At 41.4% G+C, this 17,228-nt stretch overlaps 1 pseudogene; it reads left to right on the top strand.

The window, feature by feature from the left end:
• Positions 1-359: 359 nt before the first annotated feature.
• LOC122128047 lies at positions 360-1,362 on the top strand (annotated as a pseudogene).
• The last annotated feature ends 15,866 nt before the right edge of the window (positions 1,363-17,228 follow it).

Below are 17,228 nucleotides of genomic sequence, written 5' to 3'. Positions count from 1 at the left end.
ACCGGAAGTAGTGCTGTGGCTCAAGCAGTAGAATGTTCGCCTTGAGCTGAAGAGCACAGGAATAGTGCCCAAGTCCAGAGTTCAAGCCCCACGACTGACAAAAAACAAACAAAAAACCTGACTACATGCAACCCAATTAATATGCAGCAATCCCTTGTATTTGATGCACTGACATTTTATAATCTAAAAAGAAAACAAAAAAATCCACTTAAAGTTCTATGAGGGCAGAGTGAGAAAGGTAAGGGGCCCTGGGATTAGACATGTGGGAATCCAGACCTAAGTGGCAAAGTAAGCACCTTCCCCACATCAGGACCTTCATGACACCAAATCTGCACCTTTGTCCTCTGTCAGTGTCCACAATGACTACCCCACTCGTATCTGCCACCATTTTCAACTTGAGAGAAGCTTTATGCAAGCTTTGTTTGACAAGATGCTCAATGACAGAGCTTCCAGAGAAGGGGCTGCTTGCTGGACAGGAAGGCAGTGGTCTCTCCTGCTGCTGAAGTGTTTCCCTTGGAGGCACTTGGCCAACACCCTGCCCAGCACCAAGTTCCACCAGAGCTAGGTCATCAGCAACCTGAAGGATAAGCCAGTCCCAGTCTTGTACTCTAGGGACAGCAGCTTCAGAGACTGCTCTTTCTCACAGGTGCTGAGCAGCTGCTGCCCAATCAGAAGCAGACCAAAGGAGGCAGGTCAACTCCAGTCGCTATAAGACCTAGCTGTTCCACCAATTTGAAGAAAACACCTATAAATATAGAGACAAGTGTCACTTCATGCACAGCATCCACAAGCTCCACAGCCTAGCCTGCCATCCCAAGTGCAAGATCTAGCTGGGTTGCACCTTCCATGTCACCAACCTTTGCCTCTATGAGCCCTGCTGCCACTTCATCCACAAAGCCAAGGAACGCAGAGCCCTGGCCAGGACCTTTCTGCAGACCTTCCCTATCTCCAGCATAGCTTTAGCTTTGCTGGATTTTCCATTGCCAATGAGACTGCTGCCACCACTGAGCTGCTAGATAGCCCCACGTCCATCATCCCAACACCCATCCTGATTACCGCTGACCTCCTGGGCTCACCCAACCTTCCTGATGGCACCAATAACCCCTTCACCTTCTAGAGCCAGGTATTTGTTCTTTACCTCTTTCATGGGGCTGCCTTTCATGTCTACCCCACCACCTTCCTATTCTGATTCATGTCTGAGTTCTCTCACATGTTTGATTCTCATGCCACCCCTCAGGATTCTCTCTTGGGTCAAGGCTACCTGTGCAGTGCAGCAGGAGCCATGCTGGGTCAGATTCCCGCATCTTGGACAATTCAGGAGACCTGCCCATTTTCAGCAAACTTTCCATTTCATATGACTAAAGCACCAGGGTAAGGAGGGACACCCCCAATCCATTCCTTCTACTCCCCTTCCTCCTGCACCACATCCTAGATCCAATTAAACACCAAAAAACCTGGAAGTGACCTGTATCTCAAGTGGTACAGTACTAGCTTCATGCTAAATGAAGCTCAAGGATAGCTCCTATCCTGAATTCAAGCACCAAGACCACCACAGAACATCAACAATAAAAAGATGAGTGATTTGGAAATGGAAAAAGGCCTTTAAAGTCAAGTAGATCCACTGAAATGGAAAAAAATAACCCTGTCCTAATACTAAAGGACTCAATATTGTACTTTATTTTACTTTTTATCAGTTGTGGAGCTTTAGTCATGGCCTGGGCAATGTCCCAGAACTTTTTTGCTCAAGACTAGCACTCTACTTCTTTAAGCAACAGCTACACATCTTGTTTTGGGGGTGGTTAATTAGAGTAAGAATATCACAGACTTTCTTGCTCAGGCTGGCTTTGAATTGTGATCCTCAGATCTCAGCCACCTAGAAGCTAGGATAACAAATGTGAGTCACCAGTACCCAGCTAGGACTTAATATTTTTTTTTCCTTGACCCCCCCCCCCCGCCCCTTCCCCCGCACCGACGTTGTAAAGCTCGTTTTGGACATGACAACTTGTACTTCTCATTGTTGCAACAGGTCCACCTGTATCCTTAAACAATTGGTTTTTCCCCATCTCCTCCACAAGTTATACTGACATCAAATATAGTGAAAGCAGGGGTTATACTGTGGAGGAGGGACATACAAAGCAACAAAGAGATAATCTTATAAATGCGTTAGAAACACATGCATGAAAAAAACATTAAAATACATATCTAAGGGTTCATTTTCTTGACATCACATTATCTGACCTTTTCCGCTTGACTCATACATATACTAGATATTGCAAATAAGGGAAACCATGGGACCTATGTTTCTTTGGGCCTGGCTTACTTCACTTAATATAATTTTTTCCAAGTTTTTCCATTCCCTAACAAATGGGGCAATGTCATTCTTTCTGATGGAGGCATAGATAGGACTTAATATTTCTAAAAGAGGGCTGGGAAGTTGGCTCAGTGGTAGAGCACTTGCCTTGCATGCCTGAGGCCCTGGGTTCGATTCCTCAGCACCACATAAGCAAAAAGAAAAAAGCCGGAAGTGGCGCTGTGGCTCAAGTGGTAGAGCGCTAGCCTTGAGCTGAAGAGCTGAGGGACAGCGCCCAGGCCCAGAGTTCAGGCCCCACGACCGGACCCAAAAAAATAAAATATTTCTAAAAGAGCAGTACTTTTCAAATTGCCTTTGCATTCAAAATGCCCCCTTACAAGATTGTGACCTGGGTTTAAATTAATTGCAAAATTCATTCTAAAATGTGTAAGGGACTATAAGAAATCCTAAACAAACTAATTGGATACTGCAAAAACAAGAGGAAGTTAAGTAGGGGAGGATGACTCACATCTGTGATCTTTGCTACTCAGAAAGAAGAGATCTGAGAATGGTAATTCAAAACCAACCTGAGGAAGAAAAACCTTTCCAAAAATTATTTCCAAAAAAAAACAACAAATATCTAAAATTGGAGCTATGGACATGAGAAAAAACTGTTCAAGTACAGTATTAACATGTACTTTTCCTTTTTCTTGTATATGTTTTTCCTTAGTTTAAAATTGCCATTGCCAAAATTTTGTTTCTCTGATATATTTATCTTTTGTGCCACCAGTGGAATTTGAACTCAGGACCTTGCTCTCTTGCTTATTTTCTGTTCAACGCTTGTACATAGAACTTTAGCTACACCTCCAGTTCCTGACTTTTACTGATTCATTGAATAAGGGTCTTTAAGATTTGTCTGCAGGTGCTGCTTTGAACCTCCATCTTTAGAATATGCCATTTTAGAAGCTAGAATTAGTGAGATGGTTCATGACACCTGGCAAGTCATTTTCCATTTATGCAAGTCTTCTTTCTCCTATTTTCCATTTATGCAAGTCTTCTTTCTCCTATTTATGATGTATTTTATGTCAGTGTTCATATTTCTTATGTATCTTTTTTCCAAATTTTTTATTGTGATTGATTATATGTAATCATATAAAATTATGATTTCACAAATTTCAAAGTATTTTGGGATAGTGATGCTTAGTTAAAGTCACAAACACATTCTAACACTCATGGGACAAATTGTCTATCATGGTCCATAAAGCTTATGAGTTCTATGGGCTTTGACTATACAGTTATTTCTTCCATATTGAGTGATATTGCATAGTGTCAGCTGTTCTCTCTTTCCCACTCATTTCCTCCCACCCATGGTTGCCTTTAAGTTGTTTGGTTTGTTTTTATCAATGTCCGGTGCAGCCGATGGGTCCCACTGTTGTATGTTTTCCCGTTTCCCTCTAGTTCTGTGCCCTCCTCCTAGTTTCCCTCCGATGTGCACATATATACCATATGTGGTCAGCGGCATGGGGTCAGTTAGTAATGATTGGACTAGATGAGTGGGGGTCTTTTGTTTCTCGAGTCTTGTTTACTTTGTTGTATTACCTTATGTTCTGGATTTAACATCCACTTATCAGGGAGACCATGTGTCATTTGTCTCTTTCCTCTTGGCTTACCTCACTCAACATGATTTCTTTAAGTTCCATCCATTTCTCTGTGAATGCCATTATTTTGTTCTTTCTAATGGCAGCATAATATTCCATTGGATATAAATACAATTTTTTGATCCATTCATCTGTAGTGAGAGCATCTGGGTTGTTTCCATATCCTGGCTATTGTGAACAGTGCTGCAATAAACATAGAGGTGCATGTGTCCTTGTATCCTGGTTCCTGTTGTTCAGGATAGATGCCTAGGAGTGGTTAGTGCATGGTGACAGGCTGGAGTCCACTTTTAGTTTTCTGCATGTGGCCACCCAGTTTTCCCAGCACCAGTAGTTGAAGAGGCTGTGCTTCTTCCACTGTATGTCTTTGGCTCCTTTGTCAATTATCAGCTGAATATAGGCATGTAGTTTTATTTCTGGATCTTCTATTCTATTCCCTTGGTCTTCGGGGGTCTGTTTCTTTTTGTTGGGGGGGGGGTCCGGTCATGGAGCCTGAACTCTGGGCCTGGGTGCTGTCCCTCAGCTCTTCAACTCAAGGCTAGCGCTCTACCACTTGAGCCATAGCGCCACTTCCGGCTTTTTTCTTTTTGCTTATGTGGTGCTGAGGAATCAAACCCAGGGCCTCAGGCATGCAAGGCAAGTGCTCTACCACTGAGCCCTTCCCAGCCCCTCAGGGGTCTGTTTTTGTGCCAGTACCATGCTGTCTTTGTCATTATGGCTCTATAGTAGAGTTTGAAGTCTGGCATCGAGATCCCTCCCTTGTTTTCTTTTTTGCCTAGAATTATTTTGGCTATTCTAGTTCTTTTTATGTTCCATATGAATTTTTGGACTGTTTTCTGTATTTCAGCAATGTACGTCATTGGGATTTTAATAGGAATTGCATTAAATTTGTATATTAATTTTGGCTTTTTCACTACATTAAGTCTGCCTATCCAAGAACATGGAAGGTCTTTCCACTTTCTCTATAATTTCTTTCTTTAAGTTTTTATAGTTTTCATTAAATAGTTCTTTTGCATCTTTGGTTAGGCTAATTCCTAAATATTTTATTTGGGGGGAGGGTATTGTGAATGAGGCCGTTTCCTTGATTTCCCTTCCTGCTTGTACATTGTTTGTGTACAGGAAGGCAACTGATTTTTGTGGGTTGATTTTGTATCCTGCTACTTTGCTGAATTAGTTTATAAGTTCTAAGAGCTTGAGGACGAAGTTTTTGGGATCATGGAGGTATAGTATCCTGTCATCTGCCCAAAGAGATAATTTAACTTCTTCCTTCCCTTTGTGGATCCCTTTAATGTCTTTTTCTTGCCTTTTTGCTCTGGCTAAGGTTTCCAGAAGTATATTGAAGAAGAGTGGAGAAAGTGGGAATCCTTGCCTGATTTTAGGAGAATTGGTTGTTTTTCCCATTAAGTATAATATTGGCTGTTGGTCTGTGGTATATGGCTTTTATTGTTTTAAGGAATATTCCTTCTATTCCTATTTTTCCCAGAGCTTTTAACATGAATATTGTCTCTTATCAAAAGCTTTTTTTCTGCATCAATGGAGATAACCATGTGGCTCTTGACCTTGGGTCTGTTGATATGATGGATTACATTTATTAAATTATGTAGGTTAAACCATCCATGCATCTCTGAGATGAAGCCTACTTGGTCATGATGTATGTTTTTTTTTATATGTTTCTGGATTCTGTTGGATAGAATTTTGTTAATGATCTTTGTGTCTGTGTTAATCAAGAAGATTGGTCTGTAGTTTTTTGTTGTTGCTGTTGTTGTTGGGTCTTTGCTTGGGTTGGGGATGAGTGTGATATTGACATCGTAGAATGAGTTTTGGATAGCTCCCTCTTTTTCTAGTTCATGGAAGAGGCTGAGGAGTATGGGTGTTAGTTCCTTTTTAAAAGTCTTACAGAATTCCGTAGTGAATGCATCTTGTCCTGGGCTTTTCCTTGTTGGAAAACTTCTGATTGCTTCCTTTATCTCATTGTAAGATATTGGCTTTTTTAATTGATTGGTTCTTTGTTCAGTTTGGGTAACTTGTATTTCTCTAAAAATGCATCCATTTCTGATAGGTTTTCTTTCTTTAGAGAGTATGGATTCTGGATATAGTTCTTTAGAATTGCTTGGATGTCTTGGGTATTTGTTGTGATTTTTCCCGTGGCATCCCTGATCTTGTTAATTTGGGTTTCCTCTCTTAATTAATCTTGCCAAAGGTCCATCAATTTTATGTATTTTTTTTAAAAACAGCTTTTTGTTTTATTAATTTTATTTATAATTTTCTTAATCTCTATCTCGTTAATTTCAGCTCTTAATTTGGTAATCTGGTTCTGTCTAGTAACTTTAGGTTCCACTTTTTTCATGTTTTTCTAGTAGTTTACAACATGGGATTATTTACTTAGTCCATCTCTATTTTCTTGATGTGGACACTGAGGGCAATAAATTTGCCCCCTCAGGAATGCTTTTGCTGTGTCCCACAGGTTTCTTGATGTGTATTCATTTTCATTGAATTGTGGGATCCTATGTATCTTGTTAAATATTTTCTCCCCAAACTAGGTTTTTGGTGTTATTTAGGGTGAAATTTTCTTAGATGTTTGCATGAAGCACAATGGATGTGTAATGATACTTGAATTCACTGTTGGAAGAGAGTCCCATGTACCACTACATTTACTCTGGCATTTGTCCCAATTGACAGATTATGAGCTTGAGGATCAAGGAGGAACACCTTTCTAGGATGTCTGGTCTGCTATGTCCTAGAGCTAGTGTAGGGACCCTATCACCATATAGAGGCATGGCCTGGACTTTTGCCACTGCCTATTCATTTAATAGTTGCCTCTATATTCAGTAGATTCTCTTGTACAGCTACAGGTGTTTTTCAACCCACTCAGGACCCATGTGCCTGGGTCATCAGATTATAAGAAGAAAAAATCCACAGTATATAGGATTCAAGAATTGTACAACATAAATATTGATGTTTTAATAGAGTTAGAAGAGTAAATAAAATAAACATTTTACATCAATCATGACAAAAAGTAAAATAGATATTTTCCCAGGGAGGGGAGAAGGAACCTATAACACTAGATCATCCTATAAGTTGCCTATAAGCAGAAATGCTAGGTCAGGGTAGTCAAAGGGATCTACCACCTCATTACAGGAAGGCTTTTCTTCCTGAGTTAAGGGAGGGACATATTCTAATTTTTCCATTGGAGATTGGTTTTCCTGCAGCAGATATTCTGTGAGGACAGACTCCCTTTCCTCAACTGAATCAAGCTTTCAGACATCACTTATTGGTGCTTCTGAACACAGACTGGGGAAATTTTCCTCAAACCCCATAAGTGCTGGTTTATCCTGTATGCCAAGACATGTCCTGATTTGACTCACCTGGAGCTGATCTAGGCAGACTGTGAAAGTCAAGTGAATAAATTCTGGATCTTCTTCCACTGTAGTACCTGCAGGTTCATCTGCATCATGTGTAGGGTTCAGAACAAGTGGGACATCCACAGGACTCGAAATCTGCTTGGTCTTTTCTGCAAATGGCCTTATCTGCTCTACATTCACATTCTTTCTGGAGTCCAGTGATGACTCCAGATCTCCATCATCACCATTGGTGACATCACTGAGGGTTCTTTATTTCGAATTCAGGGAAAGCTGCTCTATGGTGATCGAAACCTGAGAATGGAAATAGGTAAAGGATTCTTAGAGTGGAGTCTATAAGTTCATGTGTAATTAAACTGCCATGAGGTTTTAATGAAGAAAGCTATTTAACTTGAGTTTGGACTGAACAGTGGTGAGAAGGTAGGGTGTTTCTAATCGGCACCGATGCCTGAATATTTTCAAAAAAGAACAGGCATTACCTGGCAGACAATATCCATAAAAGGACATTTTGTCGAGCTGGGTTGTACTAAGGGCTCCTGGCCAATCACCATCCTGAGAAGCCCATCCTTAGGGGCCTAGTTTCGATCACTACTCACAAAGTCTTGGCACCTATGCAAGGACTCCTCCTTTTTCTTACTCTGATAAGTCATGTGTCACTCCAGCTGGTCAAGAAGGATGTGTAAGAGGAAGAGCAAGTCCAAGAGTGCAAGTTGAATATGACATAGTATATGAGTTTATTCAGGGTGTCATGGTTCCTGGGCTCATAGAAGTCATCAGGGGAAAAGTCCATCTGCAAAGTGAAGATGGAATAAAGGGTTCTGGGAGCAGATTGGTGGCAAGGTGAGAACCTGCCCTCCCCCTTCTCTGCCTCACATAGCCCCTTTCTTACAAACCCCATGCAGAGGCTGTCCATCCTCTATGCAGAGGTGCATTTATTAGGAAGTGGGAGGAGATTCCTGGGATTAGGATGCTTCTCACAACCCAGTTCTAGAAGCTGCTGCAAGACAATTCTCCAAATTTCTCACTGTGGGTTGTTTCCCCCAGGATATGATTCTCTGCACACAATATTCCCTGTCATCGATAAGAGACCACAACCACACCCACACCTGTGCCATCTGCCAACTACTAAAGTCCCAAGCCTTAACTCCCTGGTGGAAGTCATAAATAGTGTGCAAAGGAGAAATGTGTACTTTGAATCAGAAGCCTCAAAGATACCCAGTTTGCTAGGAGAGGCCTTCTCTTTGTGCCAGAGTTCACTTACTTCTTTACTTGTTCATCTTCCTCACAGTTAGGGCAGAGGGATCTGTACCTATGGGAGGACAGGAGAACGTCACTTTAATGGCTCCTCTTTTCAGAACTAACAGGAAACCTAAGGATCTGGCTAAGTCCCAGATGGGAATGTGAAACTGAGAGACAACAACAGTGAAGTATGTCTATTCAGTCCTGTGAAAATTCTGCTAAGAGGCTTAGAGAAGTCTGTTCAAAGTAAATGTGCCAATGGTTCACCTCCAATCTTAGCTAATCAGGAGGCAGAGATCTGAGAATCACCATTTGAAGCAAGTCTAGCAGAAAAATTTGAAGACATTTATCTTCAATTGACCAGCAAAAAGGCAGAAATGACCCTGTGACTCAAATGGTAGAGTGCCAGCTGTGAGCACCAAAGGATTGGTACTTAGACCCTGAGTTCAAGTAGCAAGACATAAAAAGTAAATGGTTCAGGGGCTGGGAAGGTGGCTCAGTGGTACAGCACTTGCCTTGCATGCATGAGGCCCTGGGTTCAATTCCTCAGCACCACATAAGCAGAAAAAAAAGCGGGAAGTGGCACTGTGGCTCAAGTGGTAGAGCACTAGCCTTGAGCTGAAGAGCTGAGGGACAGCATCCAAGCCCAGAGTTTAGGCCAACAACCGGACCCCCCCCAAAAGTAAATGGTTCAGGGCTTACAAATGGAAGGCATCCCCGCTGGCTCAGAAGTCATTTAGCCACCTTTGACACCCTAGCCCTTTCTCTGATTACATTATTTCACAGGCCTCCAGGATTACTACTGAAAACTTATTTACAAATGGTAAATGTGATTTCCTGGAGCCTCAGCTAGGTGAGAGTTACTGGCTCATGCCTATAATCCTGATTTGTCAGTAAACAGATTTCTAAAGCTCCAGTAGCTTCTGAGGGAAATGAAATGTCCTGGCTGGCCAGTCCTAAGAAGTTAGCCATGGTGTGGTCTTCTTTGTCTTATGCCAAGCTCTTGTGAGAAGACCCCAGTGAAACAAACAGTCTCAGATTGGAGCCAGTACTCACAAGACTCATCCATGAGGGCTGGCTGAGCAGCCCTGGATTGAAAGAGGAGCACTCACTTTTTAAACATAATAGCCAGCACTTGCTCCATTTTCCCACAGTCTATAGTTGTATAGGAAGTTTTGAATAAAGAAGAGATCTCCTTTCTGGTGGGCAAGGACTAGGTTCATCATAAGCATCTCCAGGCTTGCCTCCACGCTCCATAATTTACAGGGTATATCCCAGGTTGGAGCCAACTCCTTTTCACACTAAGGTGGTAAAAAGAATGGATCTTTCAAACATGGAATTGGGAGCACACTTCAAATTGAGTAACTGTAATAGAGTGGATTGAAAACTACATAGAAAGAATTATTTCAATATAGACACTTAAAAGCACACAAGAAGATGGTTCTAGTCTGAGTAGGATGAGATCAAATAGGTTTTCTATCATGATTACACCTCGCCTGAGTTGCTCTGTATTTCTCTTGGTTTCTACTTGGACAAAGGCCTGAGAAACTAGATTTGGTTCTTGGTACTGATCCCATGTCTGCAGTGTTGAGTGACGCACTCACACCTCTCTTGCCTGAGACCCGAGTCTCCTGACTTTTGGGGGGGGGGGGCGGGCTGTCGTGGGGCCTGAACTCTGGGCCTGGGAACAGTCGCTCAGCTTTTCAGCTCAAGGCTAGTGCTCTACCATTTGAGCCACAGCACCACTTCCAGCTTTTTTCTTTTGCTTATGTGGTGCTGAAGAATTGAATCCAGGGCCTCACGCAGGCAAGGCAAGCACCCTACCACTGAGCCACCTTCCCAGCCCCAAGTCTCCTGACTTTTGAACACAGAATAAGAACATCTTTCTTGTTCCAGAGCCACAGGCCAAGTGAGCTGACTTGAACAAACTTTCACAGTTTGCTTTCACAGTTCCATGTTCTAATCCACTGTGAGGGAGTCAAGGTCACCTCTCAGGTTCCAATAATCTAAGCTGCTTGCTCATGTAAGACCTTCCCCAAAACAAACGAGTCTGAAATCACCACTTCCACATCACAATGTACACATATGGACATAGTAAACAGCATACCTTGTTTGTCAAATCCCCTAGGTATTGGCATGGTCTCAGCTTCAAGGAGCCATTCCTAGGTCAGATCCATGCCTTACTAGTTATTATTCCTATCACCCGGCACAAATCATTTTACTTCTCAGGGCACTCTCAGCCTGCTCTGTGCTTCCTGCACATGTTTTTTTACATCTATATCTTAGGACCTTATTTTGTTTCTGTATCCTAATCTTCTGTTTGCCCTTAAGGGCAGTCATCAGCAAAATATGCAAGTACCTAGAGGTGGGAAGATCAAAGAAGGATTGGTAAACAAACATTACACACATAGATATTTTTACAGGTGTCCATTCTTGTAAGAAAAAAGACTTTTTTTATTCTGTTGTCAAATATTTTATGAAGTAGGGAAGGGGAGAAGGGAAAAGGTGCTGCATTTGTTTTTATTGTTATGATGACTATTATTTTAAGAATACTACAGCATTTAAGGAATGTTATATATAAAGCTAGATAGAAAACTGCTATTTGGTTTTTTTTTTACAATCTATTTGTTTATACAGTACTTGCCTCTGAAGTCTTGGCTTCTGTGTGCCATGATCTATCCTTCTCCTTCAAGAAATACAAAAATTAATTTCACAAATTGCCGAGCTGTTGTCCAATCTCTGGATGTGAATGTAAGATACAATGTTGCTTTAGAGAGAGAGAGAGAGAGAGAGAGAGAGAGAGAGAGAGAGAGAGAGAGAGAGAGTGCATGCTCACACACTCACATGAATATTTTAGGCTTGTGCTCATGGTTACCTTGAGTATCTTCTGCTCAAAACTAGTGCTCTACTACCTGAGCCACAACTCCACTTCCAGCTTATTGTAATTAATTGGAGATGAGAGACTCACAGAGTTTCTTGCCAAGTCTGGATTGGAACTGAATCTTCAGTTTTCAATGTCCTGTGTAGCTGGGATTATAGGTAAGAGCCACCAGAATCTGCTGAGAGATCACGAAGGTTGCAAGTTTCAGTCCAGCTTCACAAAACACTATATCCAGCAACTGTAAATCCCTACATGATGGAATATGATGGAATGAGGATAAATTAGGGGTATAGTATACTAGCATAACTTACATGATACCCTGGTCTCAATATCTACCATCACAAAACCAAGCAAAATGAGGCAATTTCAAAAAAAATCCATCTTATAATAATTTAATTGTGAAAATAATTAAAAAGGAAAACATTCTTATTTATAGGGGGTAGTGGATGGCAGAATAAGGAAAGGAAAATTGTATACTGCATGAAAATTATTCTCTGGTATTGTCATGGTGGATATATGTTAATGCTTTACAAAGCAGCAATAAATAAAGATATATCTACTACTTGTAATCTAACATGTCTCTATCCCTATCCACTTCCAATCCTTTAGTGAACATTATCAATTTATGGATGTTTATGGTATATTCCAAAATAACAAGTAGAGTCATGATGTTACCAAATTACATTGGTAATCAAAGTTTTAAGAGATGAAAGTGCTATCTCTGCAGTACTATTTTTTGTTGGTGGTTGTGGTGGTCACGGAGCCTGAACTCTTGACCTGGGCCTGTCCCTCAGTTCTTCAGTTCAAGGCTAGCACTCTACCACTTGAGCCATGGCTCCACTTCCAACTTTTTTTCTGCTTATGTGGTGCTGAGGAATTGAACCCGAGGACTCATGCATGCAAGGCAAGCACTCTAGCACTGAGCCACCTTCCCAGGCCCTGAAGGTGCTAATTATATCGAACTGATTATTATATACTCAACAAGGACTGTATTATCACTATACACCCTAAGTATGTACAATCACTACTTCAAATTTAAGCAGAACACATCAAGGTTTTGAAGACATATGCCTGTAAAGCTATCTACTTGGCAAGTTGACATTAGTTCAAGACCAGTCTAGTTATATCTACACAAAGCTCCTTCTCATTCACCTGCTGTGTGGTGGCACACATCTGTCATCTCAGGTACATGGGAGGCTGAGAGTAGGAGGATTTTAATCCCTGGCCAGCCCAGGAAAAAGTTCCTTGTGACTCCAACAAACTACTCAGACAAAGAAAGAAGTGGTGCTGTGGCTTAAGTGATATTTCCACAAAAAATTCTCATAAATGTGTATATATATTAAAAAGGTGGGACTGTAGAGGAGGCTCAGATAATGGTAGACAGAATGGTAGGCAGAAAAATCAAAGGCAAATAATTTCAAAGTACAGGACAACTATGTATAAGCAGGACATAAAGAACCTCAATGACAGCAGTTGACCAATAGTAGATTGTGGCTCTTTAGAGGAAAAGAAAACAGAAGAGAGGATTTTTCTACCAAAATATATGTATTTCTGAATCACTATAGTGAAACTCCTTGCTGGGTGCAGGTGGCTCACGCCTGTAATCCTAGTTACTCAGGAGGTTCAGATCTGAGGATCACGGTTCAAAGCCAGCCCAAATACTTCTTCAAATAGTTTGTTCCAAGCAGGAACATCCGTCAGACTCTTATCTCCAATAAAAAGACTAGAAAACTGGAAGTGGCGCTGTGGCTTAAGCAGTAGAGCACTTGCCATGAGCTGAAGAGCGTAGGGACAGACAGTGCCCAGGCCCAGAGTTCAAGCCCCACAACAAACCAAAAACAAAAACAAACAAACAACAACAACAAAAAAAAGATGTAGTGAAACTCCTTGGTACAGTTCATACATACACAGAAATGCCAGGAAAGAAAAACAGGCTCAGATATGAAGGTGGGCACAAGTGGGAAAGGTAGGGAATTGAATCTTATGGGAGAAGAATTATAGAGGGGCTGATGTTGATTGGGATATATTTTATATATGTGTGGAAATTTGACAGTGAAATCCTTTTGTGGCTAATGTTTGGTAATAAAAATTGAATTATTTAATCTAGCAGCAATAGCTCAATTCTAGCTACTTAGGAGGCTGAAGTTCTGCAGAAACAAGTTTCAAATCCAGACAGAAAATGTTATTGGAAACACAGTCTTTAAAATAATAGGCAAAATCTAGCTTGCATATGTGTTTCTATCATAGCTGGGTCAGCTGAGAAAGCAAGGTAAGAAAGAGCAAGGCTCTGATGTCAAAAACCAGTACTTGAAGGGGAAAAGAGGTATTTTATAAGTCATAAGAATTGTCTGTATTCAGTGGATATAAGTTCACATCAAATTCATAATTTAAATTTTTTATCCAGTATTATGAGCTCTATTTTATATTGTAGATACCACTTACAAAACAAAAATGTGATGTATGTATGTATCTCTCTCTATATATATTTATCTATCTATGTATCTATTTGTCTATCTATCTTCTATCTATATGACTGCCTGAGTGTCTTCTATTTTGCCAGTTCTTGAATTCAGGGCATGAACTCACATTCCTTAGGATTAGCTTGATTGCTCATGGCTGGAAAACAACTGAGCCAGGCCTCCATTCTGTCTTTTGGTTATTTTATTACAGATGGAGTCTGTGGACTTGTTTTTAGGGTAAGAGTGGCTTCAAACAATTATTCTCCATTTCTCAGGAGAAAACCAGCTAGGCTTATAGGCATGGGTGAATGGTGGAAGGCAAAAGGCTTTCTTTCAATGAGGTCTAGTTTGTTTATTATATTTGTCAATAATATTGTTGGTATGTTTTTTGAAAAAAGTAATTTCCTGATGCAATATCATAGTGGTGGAGCACTAGTCTTGAGCAGAAAGTTCAGGGAAAGACCTTGGCCCTTGGTTCAAGCCTCAGGACACACACACACACACACACACACACACACACACACACACACACACACAGCCTAAAAGGTATAAAAACTATGCCAACTTTCTCAGGACACAAGGCTTTTTTTACATAGTTGCCAACTTTGGCTCAAATACACAGGCATCCAAAGAAAACTTGATTTTTATCTATTCTGCATTTGTGGTGATTTCTTCAAATAACCAATTCAAGGTTCTAAAACCCACAAAGATCTCATTGAGATAAACAGATGGACACACAACTGTAATCCCTTCACTCAGAAGGTTTTAGCAGGAGGATTGGAGTATGACTCAAATGTGGTTGACACACCAAGACCTAAGGTAAAACGCATCAAAAATGAACACATGAATAAATAAAGTATCAGTCCCATGAACCCCTGCCTTATCTTCTTTACTCCCTAGGTTCAGGATTATGGTGTTCACTACATCACAACCTGTTTAGTTATTTTAAGAAACAGATGGATGCTGGGCGCTGGTGGCTCACGCCTGTAATCCTAGCTACTCAGGAGGCTGAGATCTGAGGATTGCGGTTCAAAGCCAGCCCGGGCAGGAGAGACCTTGAGACTCCTATCTCCAAGAAAAACCACCAGAAAACCGGAAGTGGAGCTGTAGCTCAAGTGGTAGAGCACTTGCCTTGAGCTGAAGAGCTGAGGGACAGCGCCCAGGCCCAGAGGTCAAGCCCCATGACCGACAAAAAAAAAGAAAGAAAGAGACAGATGGTTTTCCCTGATGCAAAGGTCAGAAAAGGGTAAATGGTGGTCAGAGTCCTTTGGTGGAAACAAAGTCCTTAGCACAAAATGCAGAGATGTTCTTATTGGTCTGTTCCAATGTAAACACAGCAGATGGGCTCCTAACTCCAGGCCCCTGGACAGCAATGCCTCTGTGCAATACTAGGGTGAAGGCAGTTCCAGACACTAGAGGAAGAGCTGATTCTATGTGAGGATGAAATTCAGCAGGGTCAAGCTTGCTTCTCAATACACACACCACCACTACCCTTACCACCATTACCACTACCACCACCACACGAAAGAGTCTTTAGCATTCTGGCCATCTGCCTCTCCCCAAAACTTATGCTATTATACAAGTTATTCCAAGACAAACTCATCAGTGTTGAAAGGATTGAGTTGCCACTGTTCTTTCTACACCTTCCAGTGTTTCGTGTTTCAAACTAGAAAGCTCTAAGGTGACCACATAACTGTCTAAGTTGAAATGATGTTTGCATGGAGACCTAGCTATGTAATGGTGGACAAGTTGCATAACTTCAATCCTCATGTTTATTTGAATCTGCAAATGGGAATAGGGATTAGTATAGGGGTGCATGCCTGTTTACCTATTTATGGACAGAAGGAGAATAGCAGTCCACAGCCAAACCAATGTGAAAGAAAACGGGAAAAAGCAAAAGGACTGGAAGCATGGCTACAGTGGTAATGTGGAGGTGCTGCCCTAACTTGTGGAGAGCCCTGAACATAATACCACTGGAATTCACCAAAGCAAATTGAAATACCTTGGAATGCCTGATAAAATGTCTGTAAGAAATAATGAAAATATAAACATGTGTCACACATCCCCTCACCCCCTAGTCCCCATATCCTATGCAGGACAGAGCTGAAAGCTCAGTAAAGACTTGGTGCTAAGGATATAGGCCTGGGATGGGCCTAGTGTGGCCAGAGTTGCTCTGACAGGTACAAGTTACCAAGCAAGAATGCATAGGTTGTCCTTCCTCACACATGTGTTCATTGCCTTCTCCAGACTATGGGATGAACATGTCTGAAAGCACACTTAAAAACATGCTATGCAGCTATGGCTTAGTGATAGAATGCTTGCTTAGCATGCATGAAAGTCTTGGTTCGATTCCCCAGTACCATATAAACAAAACAAACAAAAGAAAGCTAGAAATTGCACTCTCGATCAAGTAGTAGAATGCTAGCCTTGAGCAAAAATAGACTCAGGAACAGTGCCCAGGCCCTGAATTCAAGCCCCAGGGTTGGCAAAACAAAAAACAATAATAAAAAAAAAAACTTGGTACTGCCGTGTGTCAGTGCCTCATGCCTATAATCCTAGCTACTCAGGATGCTGAAATCTGAGGATTGTGGTTCAAAGACAGCCTGGGAAGGAAAGTCTAGGGGACACTTATCTCCAATTAGCCACCAGAAAACTGGATGTGGCACTGTGGCTCAGATGGTAGAGTGTGTGCCTTGAGCTGAAGAGCTCAGGAACAGCACCCAGGCCCTGAATTCCAGCCCCAGAACTGACAAATTAATTAACATTTTTTTCCACACATATCCTGAGCTCCCAACCCCACAGGTACTGAACATAATATGACCAAAATGCAAGCTTTAAGTGCAGTGAAGACTCAGAGGCCTGGGTAGGAACCTAGAGTCACCAAAGTTGTTCTGGTTGGCACCAACGTACCAAGCAGGAAGGGACTGGAGGTCCTTTCTCACATACACCTTCACCTCCTTCTCCAGGCCGCAGAATGAACATGAAAGTATAGATGAAAATTTGATACAGACTTGGAGAAAGGCGAGTGACCTGGGCAAGATATGAGTTTGCGAGAGCAAGTTCTGATGGGGTCTTTCTAGACCATCCCACATTGGGCCATATACCATGAACCTCTATTAAAGATACCAAGCTTCCATACTCTCCACAATTTATCCTACAGTCAGAAGAAGACAACATGCATCAAAATCTTGATGGCCAGGCTAAGAGCTGAGGTGCTTGCCTAGCTTATGAGAGGTCATGGGACACAATAGCACTGGAATTTACCAAAAAGAAATAGAAATAAATTTGAATGACTAATAAAATGTGTATCAAACCTATATGATGAAAACAAAAATCTTTTTGTGT

This window comes from Dipodomys spectabilis, unplaced genomic scaffold, assembly GCF_019054845.1.
Source record: "Dipodomys spectabilis isolate Male_0828 unplaced genomic scaffold, ASM1905484v1 ptg000010l, whole genome shotgun sequence".
NCBI lineage: Eukaryota > Metazoa > Chordata > Mammalia > Rodentia > Heteromyidae > Dipodomys > Dipodomys spectabilis.
This window is presented reverse-complemented; position numbering and strand designations above follow the sequence as displayed.